General features: G+C 37.6%; 1 long non-coding RNA gene across 1 annotated transcript; it reads right to left on the bottom strand.

Annotated features, from left to right (window-relative positions):
- Positions 1-1,322: 1,322 nt before the first annotated feature.
- LOC308648531 lies at positions 1,323-10,767 on the bottom strand. Its single transcript, XR_014021849.1, has 3 exons — positions 10,643-10,767; positions 1,543-1,658; positions 1,323-1,427 (listed from the first exon to the last, which is right to left on the bottom strand). It is a non-coding gene; the product is annotated as an uncharacterized lncRNA (long non-coding RNA).
- Between the last annotated feature and the right edge of the window lie 6,705 nt (positions 10,768-17,472).

Below are 17,472 nucleotides of genomic sequence, written 5' to 3'. Positions count from 1 at the left end.
TCAGACATCTCACCCAAACCTCACAGAATAGTACGAATCAATTCAAACAATTTCATGACTCTGTCCAACTTGTTAAATAATGATTTTTCAAATTGTAAAATATCTAAACTTCACCACCAAAGGCATTCTGAAACATTTTGTCAAATAGTGAATGATCGACTATTATACAAAAAGCAGTGCAAAATTTGATCCTGGCAGCCTTAAATGCACTCTTAGCTCGATGAAGAAATAACATCATGTAGAATTTCTGTTGTTCTCACCAATTGCTGCAAATATCAACCCATGAAAAAACACATTTTACCTGCCTACCCTTTTCCTGAGCTTCACAGCCTATAAAAAAGAAAATAACATCATGAATAAAAATTTTAACTCTTGAAGGCCCAGCACAAATTTTAACCAACCCCTAAAGATAAGCCCACCTGCAATGCTTTTTTTTATTAAATTTTACTTTTAAAGAAAAAAGTCTATCAAGAAACCAAAAATATATAATAATAATAATAATAATAATAATAATAATCAGTTTGGAGTAATCCAGTTGTTATTTTCAGCAGTTAGGTGGCAGGGAATGCTTGCCCCAACTTGAATTGCCACTGATGGTACAAAGAGAATAACAATAATAATTTGGGACATGCTTGGCAAGCCAAAGCATTTTTGAAAGAACTAGCCCTCTCTTCTCTCATCCTCAAAGACATAACATTATCAATGTAATCTGTTACTTTTTGTTATTTGTTATAAAGAGTGGCAGACTTTAGAACCAGGGGGCTTAAAAGTTTTAATCTATATAACAGGTTGATATAAATCCCTTCCTACACACCATATGTTCAAAAAAAAATCTTTGCTTCTAATGCACTAATTCAATGCTTTATAAGTGGACATATTTTCAATTCAATTTGATGATACTAAGGACTGCTGAGTAATAACCATGGGTCTCTCCAATCAGTTCAGCATGCATTTCATCAAATGCACTGGTAATTAGTGCCTTATATGAACATCTTCACTATAAACAGTTCAGGCATTTAGAAACAAAGTATCAATGAACTTAACAGTTACTTTTAATTCATTTTATAAATAAGCAACTGAGAATTTTGCTCCAAGTGGCTGCTAGTGTATCCCATTCCATAAATGGCATTCTCCGAAGCATAAGGCACAATATGATATGAATGCAGCTCTTCATAATAGAGAGACTGAGAACAGCATTCCTGTACCATAAACTTCAGCCGTTTTCTTGTATCTGAATATGCAGTCTTATAACAGGGAGCTTCTTTAAAGTATTCATAGCTCTCTTTCTCCGTCTCTAGATGTATCTTCCTCAGCAAATTGTTAATTAACACAGACCTTCTTAAGTAGGTTTCTGGGTCTTCTAGAAACCTGAGCTTCTCCAGAGAAAGTTTGAGAATGCAAGTCCTGTCCTCAGGTAATATCAGGTGCTGGAAAACAAAGTCAATCATTTAATCCAGACGTAGAAAAATGACAAGTCAAGCTTTTGGGTATGGACAACATTCAAGACAATGAAAAAAGAAAAAAAGAATAATAAATACTTACTTTTGGAAAATACCCATGGTAATCTTGATGTAAATCTTCTTCTTCTGCATATTTTCTCTTAAAGTAGGCTACTTTCGACGTTGTTAATGAATATGTTAATACTTTTGTTGGATAAGCTAAACAAAATAATTGGAGAAAAGTCAGATGTTACCATGGCAAAGAATATTTCATCATATAAATTATACTTATAAAAAGAAATTGGTGACCCCAGAAATTGTTGTCCTCTCCTCACTAAAATCACATGGACAACCAGTCAGTGGCCACTGCCGTGTGTTTGAAAAGCCTGTAGGGAGGAAAAGGCCACCCTTTAGAACCAAAGAGATGGTCTAGGTTGGAAATCGATGTTTATTTCCTTTTGCAACCTATCAGAAATCAAATACCAATACTTATTTAACCTCATAATTTTGTTTTGTTTTGTTTCGTTTGTTTGTTACCAGGGATTGAACCCAGGGGCACTAAACCACCGAGCCACATCCCCATCCCTTTTTAATATTTTATTAGAGACAGGGTCTCACTGAGTTTCTTAGGGCCTCACTAAATTGGCTGGCTTTGAACTCACAATCCTCCTGCCTCAGTCTCCAGGATTACAGGTGTGCACCACCATGCCTGGCAACCTCATGCTTTTGAACATCAAAGTTGAAACTGATCAACAAAAAACAATGGGAGGAACTAATGTTTTTCAACATTCTTTTAAACTGCCTAAACCACAGAGGGCATTTCATGTTGCTATTTAAACAAATTGGCATAAAATAGTCAGTTACCCTGTTACAGTTTAAAGAAATAACTGTGTTTTGAAAGTTAAAAAAAAGCCCTAGATTATAGTTATGGTATATCATGGTCCTAACATATGGCTTAATGTATGTCAATCCCAAGTAATTGAGAGATTTAAGTAATGCTATGACTAGCAACACTGACCTTGATATGATAGCTAAAGTGAAAAACTTAGTTTTCTCCTTTAATTTACTATTTATAGAGATTGAGGATTCTGCCTTGTTTAAGGAGGTATAGAGTTCCAGAGTTATGAAACAGTTTCAGACATGAAACGGTTTGTTCAAAGAAAGTTCCTATAATGTCCTCTAGGTGGCGCTGATGCCACAGAAAGGAAGCAAGAGAAACCAGAAAAAGACAAGGAGTTTCCTATTCAAAGCAATGAATGAATGCAAACTCAGTCCAGTTCAGTACTCACTCAACCTCAGGGGACCAGACCACACAAAAAAGCTCCTATTTAAAGATAATTTATCTCACTTTTTATCCATACCTCCATGTAGTAGTAATATGTTGATTAAATAAATTTCTGGTAAGACATTTGATATTTTTCCTCTAGATCTTTTAAATTTTTTGAAGCCTAAGTATTAACAATATACTCTTCAATAACATGCTTTTTCTAGTTTTTCCTCCAACTTGGAGGCATCCACATAAAGCTTTCCTGCAACTTCTTGTAACTGGATGGTTTTCCTGAGCCAGTAGGCAAAACTACAAAATCATACCTAAAGCATTCCAAAATTCACTGGCATCACTGTGGATTATAAACCCAAGAGAACCTTAGTTGGTATGTTTTGTTAAGGGAATCCAGAATTTTAAACTACTTCTATATCTGCACTAAAAAGAGATCACTATGTAATGATAATTCACAATTGAAACAATGATAATAGTTGCTATTTTATGTACACAATCCCTGAATTTAACAAGCAAATTTTAGTTTACATAGATTTTTCACTGCTCTCAAAAGTTTAGGGAAAAAAAGAATGAAATTGGACAGAAAAGAAAGAAAACATTCCTGAACAGTTTTCTAAGGAAGTGTTTTTTAGCAAACTACATTTTTAGGCATGTTTTTAAGGGATTTAATCAAATAATTAGGTGGCAATGGTTTGGTTTATCCCTTGTGATAATTATTCATGCTTCTTTTTAAACTGTGTAACTAATAGTGTTCTAACTAAACTGTGTAACTAATAGTGTTCTAACTGTGTAACTAATAGATGTAATAGTGGTTCACAAATATCAGCTAGCATCAGAATCATCTGTAGGGGCTCCTTAAAACAAATTGCTGGGTTTCATCCCCAGAGTTTCAGTCAGTCTGAAGTGGAGAATTTGCATTTCTTACAAATTTTCAGGTGATGCTAGTGGTACTGGTCTGAGACCCACATTTTAAGAGCCTTCATGTTACATCCTTAAGTATGTGTTATAGTAGTGCCACAAAAGGGGCTGGAGATATGGCTCAGTTGGTAGAGTACTTGCCTTGCATACACAAGGTCCTAGGTTCAATCCCCAGCACCACCACCAAAAAAAAAAAAAAAAAAAAAGTACTGCCACCAAAGCAAGTTGAAATCAATCAATCAGTCAACCAATTGACTTAACATCAGAACGGCAAGCATTTGGCTTGATTGATTTTTGTTTTTGCCATCGCTTCCCTACATCATCTTAGATGCTTTAGCATCATAAACAAAGACAGACTGCATCTTAACTAAACAGTGAAGAATGAAGTCACTTTTCAACGGGAATCCCTGGGTTCACATTAAGAAGCATCAATGGCTGTTACTAGCATTATAGCTGGACAAGTCGCCATTTTTTTTTTAAAGCAACGTCCAGTGAATTACTACAGTGAAGGGAAGAGTGAGGAAAGACTTGGAAATGAGAAGAGTAATTTTACCATAAGCAAACATTATTTTCATATATCTTTTTTAAATGTCTGCTTATTTTATCTTCCTGAGTAATGTAATGTCTACGGCCTTTATGACCAATTAAAAAGCTTTTAATGAATGATACAAGGGAGGACAGGTTGTAGTTTCGAGAACCAAATGTCAAATAGACTTATTTTTCTGGCTCCCAAGTGAACCTCCAGGGAAGATATTTTGGTTTAACAGAGCAAGACAAAATAAATAAACAAATTAAAGTATATATTAAATGACTCCAAGGTTTATAAAGATTATTTCTGGCTATATTTAAGCAATAACCTATGATACAGAATACACTTGTCCCTGAAAATACACTGTAAATTCTCAGGAGATCTCCATTTGAGACTTCTCTCTTCTGTGAGCAACACACTTAGCCACTTAGTTTATTGTACTTACTTAAAACAACACCCACATAGGCTGTGGAAATGCTGAATAGCTTTCACAGCTGGTACCAGTTTGGCAATTACCTCTTTGCCAGCTGTTTAGCTATTTGCATCAGATTTTGAAGGATGGTTTTAGACTTGTAGGCTAAAAGATATAACAAACATGAGTTCCTACAGCTGTTCTCCTGCTAGATTAGATCTCAAAAAATTCAGAGCTGGAAATTATTTATTGGTCATCTGATTCAAGGATCCTTGTTGTACAGATGAGGAAACTGTGGTGCCAAGGAGTCCAGTGGTTTATAGTCTGGGTTTTGAAGTAGGTGAAAGCAAGTTTGAATTCCAGCTCTGCCACTTCTTTGTATTGTGACCTTGAACAAATTACATAAACTCTCTGCAAATGGCATTTGTAAAATGGGAATAGAAATACACTGGCTCATAAGATCACAGAAATAATTCATGGAAAGTGACTGGCACTGTGCCTAGCATATAGTAAGCACTCAATCAAATTGCACCTCTTCTTAGTGCCAATAGGCACAGATCTATCATATGGAAGCAATGTCAACCTGGCCTCCTAGCTCTGACCTGAAGATTCTTTTCCACCATCCTGCCTTATGGAGACACTGGATTATCCTTAGACAGTTAAGGGACTGCAAGAAAATATATCAAATGGATAAGCTGAAAAAATATAATAGGTTCTATAAGTGCTCCAAGAAAATGTTTCTGGCTTATTTCCATTAATCATACATTTTAGGTGAAAAAAAATATAAATGGTTTTTGAAGCACCAAGATAATCATCTAAATAATTAATGTTAATATGAATATCCAAAAAAAGTTAGTTTATTATGATCTCTTAAACATGTGTAAATGTTTATCATTCTCCTGCAACTAAAAAACTAAACTCCATCTAGCCAGTTATTTAGATAAAGCTATTGAGATAGATAAAAAGAGTAAAATGATTTTATGTCTTTATGTTCTGTGTTGAGCTCTGAGAATAGCATATAAATTATAAAACTGAATTAGGTTGAGACTAAGTTTATCTCTGAAGGTGAAATAGCTAATGCTGGCTTGAATACTAAAATTGTTTTCAATGCTATGACCTCTGGGCACACAAAACATCTTTGCCAGGCTTGGTATATTTCATAGTGTAAACCTTCAATAAGCAACAAATTAAAAATCACAGATCAGAATGACCACCACCCCCCCTCATCAGAGTTCTGGCCATGCAATGTATACATGCTTCTGTAAATAAATGTTTAAAATTTGATTACAAACAATTGCTCAAAAACTCTTCCTTGTTCTGCTTCTGCCTCCAGACAACTAAAATTCTATTATTGTACAAGTGATTTCATTTGGTACACGGCCCAGGGACAGTACATTAAGAAAACATCATCAGCAAATTAATTTATAAACACTTTGAGAGAACAGACAACAGTAAAAGAAGAAGAGCCCCTGTCAGAGTAATTCATTCTTTGTCCAAAAGTAGAAATTCCAAGAAATGGTGAAGAAGTGATGTGTTACATGTATCTTAATTCTAGGAGGGTTCTCATTTTCTCCCCAACATTTTAATCAACATATTACAAAAAGCAAGAGTTGAAACCATTCTATCTCATCCTCACTGCAGACAGAAGGGCAGGAGACTGATCTATGGGGAGAGACGAGGTGAGTTCCATCTCAGATCAACGAGTGACTTGGGTTGTAGACAAATCATATGCTTCAGTTGCACTCTCTCTTATTGATTTCTCTTTGTCTGGTGTTAGCCTGGTAGAAGCTTTTAAAAGTCTAAGTGCCCCTATATATCTAAATAATGATCTACTAGTGGCAAAACTATCAGACATCCTTCCTGAGGGCCTTGACCACTTTTGTTTGGAAGAGTTCTCCCATCTGTCAGTGTTAGCCACATTCTGCAGTCCTGCTGCATGGTTTAAAACACTTGAGCATAACCTTCTTAGAGCTGTCCCATGGCATTAGTTTAAATACTAGCCTTATAATATATTTGCTTTGTGTCTTTGGGCTGGATATTTGGCCCCAAAGAGCCTGAATTTTCTCATCTCTTAAATGGGGCAACAATATCAAATTCATTGACTTGTATATGAATTGTGAGGTAATGTTAAAAGTACTTAGTGCCTAGCACATATGCTCATATTTTTGCTTAGTAAATGTACATTAATATTTGCAGGGACCTCACATTTGAAATCATAATTACATATCCTGCTCAGTGGCATTATGTTATACATAGGAGATTTGTTCTCTCTTTAGTGTTGAGCAAAGGTTGCATAGAACATTAATAAGTGTATTCACAAAGGTAGAAGGGTACAAAGTTCAAAGCTGCAATGCTGCGTCTTCTATGGACCTTTAGTATTGACAATACTTCATCAGATACCTTTCTTCATAACCTGCCTAGCACCTTTCTGTAGAATATGCTCTATGATAGCAGAACTCAGTGTCAATTTTTAGCTCTGGATCAATGGAGCAATCAGTTTCTTCAGATTTACCCCAAGTAAAATATTGACTTTCCTGGCACTTTAGCATCAGCAACAAGTTGCAGCTCCTGGAAGACTATGTTGGGAACTTCTAGAGATACTGACAGCCACTGAGTTACATGGGTTTCTCAAATACCAGCAGCATTGTCTGGTACAAGATTCCATGTGCCTTGACGTTGCTCCAAATACAGGCATGGAATAGTAAACAGAACAGCAACAGTTCCACGAACCTAGCTTGTTCCTAGGGTAATGCTCCCTGAACCAAAGAGAACACCATTAAATGAGACATGACCAGTCAGGCAATCATGAAATTACCTTAGGCCCTGTACCAAGGCCAAGTTGTCCAATAATCTAGTGCTACTGAGATGGAGATCAAGTGCAGTAAGCTTCTTGAGTGCACTCTCTGACTTACCACCCTCTAGAAGTGCATCTCCTGTTTTGAGGGATCATGCTCCTTTGACTCCAGCCTTTACCTTACAAAGTAGGAGTAAATCAGAGAGAAAACTGGCCATGTAACCACACTTCTGGAAATTGCTTCCAAGAAATATCTTAACCAATAATCTCTTGGAGAAAGGCTAAACTTCCTTAGGAACCCAGCACTGGCACTCAGAAAGGAGAATCTTAATCCCCAGCCTATGGATGGTAGTGGCCTTTTGGAAGGTGTCTGATCTCTATCATCCTGATCATCTTTCATTTTGATATCCCCATCACAACCCCACCCACCCATCCACATTTAGATCCATTAACAAAAACATCTCTCTAGGCCATTGTTGCTTGTGGTATCCCAGAAGGGTTTTAGAACAACATGAGCATTAGCATTACTCATTAAGAACATATTGGAATTCACTCTAGAGTTGGGTGATTCTCTGTCCTCATTCATATGGTACTCCCAGGTAGAGATGGTCTGGACAGAAAGTGGTCTTCATTCACAGGGTGCCTTTCTTCTAAGCACCTGTGCTTTGTTAAATTAATTGCATTGTGTTCAAGCTCAGCAACCACTTAAGTTAATAGATGGTATCCTTCACATTAACTCTGGAGACTGAGACATAAAGTGGCAAACCGAGTAGCACCTGGGGACAGAATCATGCCTCCAGGCTCTTGGGTCTGACTCTCTTTGCAACATCTTTAGCTTTTGTAGATGCCCCTAACCTCTAGTCCCTTTTTATAAGCACTTAAAAACTAACTAACACATCCTCTTAAACACCCCTACAGAATTCCCAGCCACAAACTCATCTCTCCTCTCTAGCTAGGCACCACTGATATTTAGAAGACTCTTGTAGCTCAACAATTAAGATTTATTGCATTTTACTTTTTATAGTTTATAATATAAAAAACAAGTATTTTATTTTCTAAATATGAGGCCATATTAAAATCCTGGACAGAACACTAGTAAACCCATAATGATTTCCATTATCCTCCACCATCCTACTGAGAAACATTTCAATGAACTGGAAGGCTCTGTATTGGCCCATTTGTATAATTTTAATGAGAAAAACATTTAAACTAATTGTGTTAAACTAAAAAGGGAAAGCATTAATGTATCAATGCTATTTAGATGAACTTGTTTTTTTACAAAACAAAGAAACAGGAAAAAAGAATTGTCAAGGATTTGCTCCTCCCAAAATCTGAAGGGATGCTTCTGATGCCTCTTCCTCCCTAGCTTCAGTGCTGAGTGGTTTGGGTCAATTTACTCTTGCCTCTCCTTCTGGGAGAATTATTTCATTTTAGTTTTGTCTGGGTTCCTGAAGCATATTGCTTTGACAAATAGAGCAATCTTAACTGCTTATTCTTTGGCTTTAGAGTATTGTTGGGATGTCAGTGTTTTGACTGTTACAGCCAGCTGGCATGAGTCATCAGTAGACATCCCAGGTGGAGAGACAAGGGCCTCATCCTCTTGGTACACATTTTGAATACTTCAATGTGTTTCATGGCATCTTCTAAATCCTATGAAGGTCTCATGACATAAAATTTAACATGCTCATACCTGCCTAAAAGTTCCCAATACAGCTGACATATGAAAAAAGACTGAAATTAGAACTTGGTTGTAGTATAAACCTGCTCAATCCCAGCTTTATCAAAGTGTTAGACCCCCTAAGTACATGCCCCCATTACAATTTATATTTATACTATGTACAAGCATAGCTAGTATTTGCACTGATGAAGGGGGTAACTACATCCTTAAATACAAATTGGAATTTTTTTTTCACAAAAAGTGTTCATTTTTTTATTCATCAGTGCGCCGCATTCACTCTGTGGAGCCACCAATGTATCTAGGATTAAATGTTTATGTTACAATGCTAACATTTTATTTATTTTTAATTATTTAAAACTAAACACTCTGATAACATTTTTCTGATTAATTACTTTTAGATAGATCTGTTCACCAAAATTTCATAATATGTAGTCTACATATTAAACACTCATAATAGAATCAAAATTAAAATTTAAGAACCTCTTTTATTTGACCTTTGGAATCAGACAGTAGTCTCAATGAAAGGGCAGATTAGGTTACATAAATTAAAGGACACCAAATGATTTTAAACTTCTATGCATATTACATAAGGGATAGGATGTACATAAATTACTAATGCACAGAACTAATGCATATACATGAACCAATAATTGTGGCTACTTTACTCAAACTTTCCTAAGATTAATGGCATGACTAGAACTCTCTACACATCTCATGGCAGATGACAGTAAATCTCATTGGTCTCCTTGAATTTGTCACCATAAAATATAGTAATTATAATGGAAGAAGAGTGGGTGGTGCTAAGATCTAGTGAATCTAATCTATTTTGATGGTTTGAATGGTTATCTTTAGTATTATTATTAATAATATTATTAATATTATTATTAAACTATAGATATTTCAATAACCAACTACAGAGGTCAATAATTTCAGTCTCATGATATTCATAAACCTATACCATGAGACCAGAGTAAATTTTCAAATCAGTTTCTGAGGAAAATTGTTTAATTATTTGTTTTCCTAAAGGGAGGTAAAACATAGGCAGAAATGCAGCATGGTATATTTTTATGAATTTGACAGCAATTTGCTAGGCTGGTTATCTACAGGAACTGCACATGGATAGCTCAGGACATGCGAAAGTTACACAGTGTTACAGAGCTAAACACTCACTTACAGACTGTATTCAGTCTTAAAAATTGAGTTTCAAGTGCTTAGCACTCATAGATTTCTATCATCATGACCTTAATGCAAATTAAATTTAAAACATTACCATAATCTCTTTTTTGCAACTTGGAGAGTTCTCTTCATTTTCTCCAATCAGTCATGCACCAGGGTATTCAGAAGGCTTACACTTGACATGTTCCCGGAGCCAGGCTACCTAATTTGGCCTACCCTATTCACATGGGTCTTAGAGAGGAAAATCTGCCAGCCCACAAATGTCCTTTTTACAGAAAACCTCTATTGACTTCTACCCAGCAACCGTCTATATAAACAACCCCTTCTATTGATCTTGTAAGTTATGGTAATGCTACATTAGCATTTATTTCACTGGATACATATTTAAACAGTAATTTCTTTTAAGCCAGTGATTACCTGGTAATGCTGACTCAATCTGAAAAGTATATTTCTAGGACAGCTTCAGAAAATCTGGTGAGAGTTCCCCTTTGCACAGCAAGCATTTCTCACAGCCTGGGGCTCATGAATGGTTACCTGAGATCTTGAAACAAGGAGATAGACACAAATAACATCGGACAAGTCAGGACTGCATTGATATGAGCTGGTTATCAAGTCAGGATCAAGCAAGTACTGGGAGGACATTATCTAAGATGTTTGAGGTGGGGCTGATCTGGACTAGACAGATTGATAAGGCTTCAAACACACAGTCACTTTAATGTTCTCCAGATTTAGGGTATCCTAAGAAATTTAGAAACAACTGATAATTGATGTCACCAGTTATTTACTTGGGTGACTATTTTGTGGAGATTATCAATAGGGTAATTTAGGAAAATCAGCTTCATTTGTTTTCAAGTGCCAGATTTTGTATGATTTCAGGAAGTATTCCCTCTGAAGTAACAAAGCAGCAGTTAACTCAAAACAGACTGTCTTTCTCTGGAATACATGCTTGTTCTGGGAAGATTTGAAATAGCCAAATGCTTACTTCTTTGAAAACAGTTTTTCTTTAAAGGGCCGTGTTCAACTGCACCTTTTCTACATGGATGTATGCTTACAGATCTCATCATCTTCTATATTTAGAGAGATGAGCTTTCCAAAGGAAGATAGGCAGCCAATAAGGAGGATCCCATCAAAAGAGAGGTGAGTTACTATGGTTACTTTTCAGGAGGTTGAGTAGCACTGAATGCTGCTCCTGGCCAAATGGACCCTTTCCAGAGGAGGATCTAAAAAGAATGTTGCTCTCCAAACGTGTTGATTCAATTAGTCCAGACTACACTGTCATTTGAGCCTAAACCATAGGCTCCCTATGGGCGCTTGCTGCTTCCAGTTCTCCTAACTGCATAACGGCCGAGAAGTCAAAGAAAAACAAGGAGAATCGAAAACTTCTGAACACTACCTTACAGTGATGAGCAGGGTAATCCTCAAGAACCAATCCCAAGATTTAAAAAAAAAAAAAAAAATCAAATCAGGTCATTTGGGACGAGCAGCTGGCCACTTTTCAATGGCGGGAGGGTGGAGTGGGATCCCGTAACATGTCCCTAGTCTCCCCCTCAGTAATGAATCTTCTCTGAAGGGTGCCTGGCTAGAGGAGTCCTGACATACCTTACGAGCTGGGTCCACTTACCAGGAGATCGCGCATGCACCTGTTTCGTAAAGGCGCGGAGTTCGGAGCTCACTGGTGCTTTTGCGGCGCTGGCACGCTTCAGACCGGCACTGACAGCAACAGCGACAGCAGTGGCGGCGGCGCGACAGCGGCAGCAGCGGCAACTGCAGCTCGGCGGGCAACCCTGGCTCCTGCAGGTCGGTCCCTCCAGTCTGTGAAGCGCCTCTCACTCCGGGTTCCGAACGCAAGGCGGGCGCGTAGCGCTTCTCGGCTCGCATTGGACCAGAGGGAGCAGATGTTATCCGGTTGCTAGGAGCGTTGCTAGGAGGCGATGACGCCCCTCCACAGCTCCGGAGCAACTTTCCTGTAGGTCGGGTGCGCTGGCGGGGGCTGCTGGGAGCAAGGTGGAGAGCAGTAACAAGGAGGGACAGCTCTGAACAGAAGGATCCCGGCTGCGCTCGCCTAAATTGGGTCCAGGACAATGGGAAGGGGAGCAGGAGATGGGTGAGAGACAGGAACCTAGGCTGGTGACAAGAGCCTCACGTCCCAGGGAAGGGTCACTCGGCTGTAGGCCCTAGATGAGTATCTTATATGGGGAGGTTGCTTTTGCGGACAGTGGGTACTTTCCGAGGCTGAAGAAGAGGTAGGATTTTGTAGACCTCGATAGGGGAGAGACTGTGTGTGTGTGTGTGTGTGTGTGTGTGTGTGTGTGTGTGTGTGTGTGAAAGAAGGGGGGCGGGAGAAAAGGAGAGAGAGACGAATGAAGCGATGCAGCGGTGCAGGATAAGCAGTAAAGGACTTTTTGCCTCCTGGGACTCTCCTATGCCCCCTCCCCCACACGAGTTCCGATTTGTGTCTCTCCGGATTTGAGCAGTTGGTAGATTTTGAAGAGGGAAATACTAACTAATCCCATGCAAAACAGCGCAAAGTCTAACTCCTTTTGGCTCTTTCTGTGGTTGTGGCATGGTACCAAAGATTTCAGAAGGAAAAAAAAAAGAAGAAATGTTCCTGTGATCGAAAATACTTTCTTCACACAGTTAGAAAGATTTCATTTTGATCCAAGAGCTAAATAAAACCTCCAGCAAATATAAAAACTTCTTTAAAATAAAATGCACAAAACAAAGGTACTTTTCACAAGGAAAATTAAAGTATGCATATCTCAATCATTTACATTTTAATATAAATTTACTCAAAATTTTGTATTCTCTTGGATATCTCACTCAAGCATTGTTTTTCTATTGCTTCTTATTTTGTTGCTAAACAGCATTGGGGAGAGTGATGATTAGAACATAGAAAGTGGGAAAGGATTGAGAAGTTGTTTTCTTTGAAGCCAGGGGTGGTTGCTGTGCAGTGTTATGCTGATTCTTATCGTGCCAGCATTCTGGGGGGCTGAAGAGGATAAGTAAAATGGCCCTCAGCTCTCAGGGGCACCTAGTACCTACTGGATGCCTATGGAAAACCTGGGAGTTGACATTTTGTCAGGCTTAAGGTTTAAAAAGTTGACAACCTAAAACTAAATAATAATCCAAAGTAGGCTTATTAATATCAATTATCAATTCTCAGCTACCAGGTCAGAAAAGAGGCTTTGAGACCCTCACACCTCCAACCCAGGAGACAGTGGCAGGTAGCATTACCCCACTGCAACTTCCTTCTCACTTGCAATAGAGGATGTGAGGAGCTGCTGTCAGTGTTGTCAGCCTTGCCTTCCTGTCCAGTTCATCTGCAGAGATTCCCCCTGGCTCTTCAAGGTCCAGTCATTCCGGATGTTTTTCAGTTTCTTTGAATGGAGAAGGTTCTGGCTTGGCTCAGGTATTTTGTACTTGCTGTGTCTCTTCTTAAATGTGTCTCCTTTCACCTGGCTTCCTCCCACTCAGCCTTCAAGTCGAAGCTTAAATACCACTTCCTCATAGCGGCTTCCCCTGACAGCCTCCCACCCACTACATTAGTCCCCTAATTACATTCCCAAATCACACTACCGATCCCATTTCACAATATTCATCACACCACATTTTAAGCTATTTCTACCTGGTTAACAATGCGTCCCTAGTGTGTAGCACACAGTGTCTGGTACATCAAAGAGAACCAAGAGCACATGGCAATAGATGAATTCATCCTGTCTGGCTTCACATCCCTGTTCTCACCTTAGCTGTGTAGCTGTCATTTAGTGAACTTACACAACCATGAAGGCAGCCACTGGTGACTGTCTTTGTTGTTCAAGTGGAATGGGGGAGGGGGAAAAGACTATTCTACAGAAATGAGTTTTCTGGCCTTCATGAGACATTGTATTTATACAAAAATTTCTTTTCATTCTCAAAGCATCTTATCAAAGTCACTACCTGGGTTTTAATGGCATTGGTGAATACTCAATTCAAAGTCACTTAAATATTTTTCTAATACTCTTTTCTCCACGCCTTCTAAGTATGAGTCCTCTTAGCTAATCTGTTATCTTTCCTTAGAAAGCAGCCTTCATAATCACATGCTGTGTTTCCAAAAAGCAAAAACAAACAAACAAACAAATCCATTCCGCGAGCAGTTAGCAAACTTGACTGACAAGTGCAGGTCTTCTCATATTGTGCTTTATCAGAATAAACCAGAAAACCTTTGCTGTTGTTAATCAAAGTGGCTGAATAATTTCCAAGCCCCCTTTTCTTCTGGGACTACCTCAAAAAATTGAGTAGATGTTGGAAGAAATGAAGGAAAGGTCAAGGTAATCTCAAGTTCATAGAATGGCTTGGTTGCAAAACTGGAAATAGAACAATGTTTATTGAACCATGGATGTCTGGAGATATAATTTTATAAGTTCTTCAATTCTACTAAGTGATTAGAACAAATCTTTAATTAGACAATTTTAGATTTTTAAATCAAAAATTAAAATGCCATACAATTTGCCTTAAAATTTATTCAATTCTAATTTTCTCACCATTGAATCTGTCCTTCCTCAAAATGACCACAAATACTCATCCTGTCTCTTGCTCCTTATCTGTCTACTGAAAAGAATGAAATGTTTTATTATGTTGTAGAATATACATCAAAGTTCATCAGAGCTTTGAAACACCACCCCAGTTTCCTCTTGAGCCATATTTCTGAATCTTTCTGGAAAAATATATAATGTGATTTGACTCATCAATAACATGCTACTCAACATGTTTATAATTTTTTTAGCTCCTATTATATAGGACAAAAAAATCGAAATAATAAAAGAACCATAGTCAGACATGGCTATCTCAATTAAGCATTTAAGCCTGGGTAAGTCTCAAAGCAATATCAGAAGACAGCATTGGGAAATACTCAACCTACAGTCATTTATAATATATGTCAAGTTTTAGGCTTTCCAGATCATGTGCTGTAAGATTAATATACGGAAAAATCTGTTCCCTCTGCATTGTTTTATATGATTTGCTTTGGTGTGTTTGTCACATATGTATGCATCAGTGCTCATACACATGTAGAAAAGTTCTACATGTAGAAATGTTCAACCCTCCTCAGCATACAAAACTCTTTGCCCTGTGGCTTTGGAAATATGAACTCAAATAATCTTATTTGCAAACATGTCCCCTTGGTGTTGAAGTGCTCTAAATCCAACACAACTATGGGTGAACAACTATAACGTTCTAGTACTACAACAGATTAAGAACTTCAGCAACAAATGAGCCGGCCATTAGCAAGCTTTCTGTAAACAATTGTACTACCACAACATTGGAAATAAGAAATTGTTTTTTAAAAAAGAGGAAGATGTAGGTGTACTAGACACCGACTAGAGGATTCTAACCAACACTATTTCATTTTCCTGGGCACAAAAACTACAGTTCCAACCTTCTTAACTATAGGAAGAGCCATGTGACTAAATCCGGCCAATAGTGTTTGGGCAGGAGTGAGGATCCCCATTCTAATTCTGGCCTTGAAAGCAAATTATTTCATTCTCATATTTTTCCTGCCCCCAGTTTGCATGGTGATATATTCCTTCAGAGCCCATAAATATCTGAGATTTCCAAGTCACAAAAGGAGACTCCATCTCCAAGATGTTGCCACAGAGAAAGGTGCATGGGTAAAACCAACCCAGATAATAGAGTAAGAAACCTTTTCATGCTAATACACTGATATTTAGGGTTGTTCATTACAACAGCAGTATTACTTACCTCAACTAGCACAGCATGTAAAAATGGTGATAGATGAAACATCTATAGATGGATTCTTATTTGTTTGGGGGGTGTCAGCCATGCTTTTATTGCTATAGAGGTATGTGATTATAACAGCCTGACTCCCTCCAGTTTGAGCTTGCTGCATATAAGCCTGGTAGACTTATCAGGACTGAATAAACATGGAGATGAAAGAGCTCTAGAGGGGAGCCCCTCTGATGAAAAATTACCTGGGTTTTGTACATTAACACCTACATTTTGCTTCCTCATAATTCTCTTCCAGAACAATTTAGTTACTCAGGTATCTTTCTATTTATATAGCTCTTTACTTACCTGTTATTTTAAATGCAATACTTTAAACAAGTGTTTGAGGCAATATATGTTTTGTATAAAACCAACTGTAAAAGCCTACAGAACCCCGAACCTAAATAAGTTATATGAATCATGAATGCAATGCTTATAGTTCTAATATACATATCTGCAGTTGGTATAGTTTTGAAGCTAATGGTTTTGAATATACTAAAATAAGTAATATCATTCAGACTCATAAAATATGCATGTTGATGCTGCAAAACTATCTTTTTTAACATAAAAATTTCACACATGTACATATAAACCATCTGCTAAAACTTTATTGATAAAACCAGTAGCAGCAGTTTTACAAAATTGGAATGATTTTCAGTTTTGAACTATCATGAATTCAGTTGCAGCAGACATTTTGTACAAACTGGGGCTAATGCTTCTTCTATGTTCTGTTTTAAACAAAAAGCAATTAGAATTTATCCTCATGCATTTAAATATCTAATACAGAAATAGTTTTTAGGCAGCATAAAATATGCTTTTCAACATCACTCTGAGACTGAACATCTGCCTTAAGCATTATTTGTACAAGAAAAACAGTATAATTCTTCTCATCATGAACTTATTCTTTATCACAGGTAAACAATGTTATATTTTCTAACATTTTCAAAGAATGTTTCTAACTTAAGAGTTAAATATTTCGCTGATTTGCCTAGCTGAAACAAGACAGAACAGTGGAACAGTAATACATTACAACCACTGTTATGAAATCCTGAACATTACAAAAGGTAAAAAGGTGTTCTAAAGTTTAACAATTAAAAAAATGTCCCGACCTTTTCCTTTACACTAACTAATCATTGATAGAAGTAAACTTAGAAGTGGAAGGGGTCATTACATTCTATAGCTGCCCCTTCTGGAAACAGCCAGAGATACATTCATGCTTCTTCAATGAGACACACCAAAGTCAATGAAGTCACGCTAGGAGAAACACAAGGACACCTGTGTGGAATGTTCTGAAGAATTTCAGAAGTTTCTAAAATGAAGATCCAACACTTCAGGGGAGTGCCCTCTCTCTTGAACAACTGGATACCTAGGTACTTTCTGCTGGAAAACTTTAGAGAAGGAAATATGATAGTGGCCAGTTCGGAAAATGCCCATGAAACACAGGGAGAGGTTTAGGGTGACCCCTCCACTACAACAGTATATAGCCT

The sequence above is a fragment of the Spermophilus citellus genome, assembly GCF_964194105.1.
Source record: "Spermophilus citellus genome assembly, chromosome: 4".
NCBI lineage: Eukaryota > Metazoa > Chordata > Mammalia > Rodentia > Sciuridae > Spermophilus > Spermophilus citellus.
Note: the sequence above shows the minus strand (reverse complement) of the source record. Positions and strands in the feature narration are given on the sequence as shown.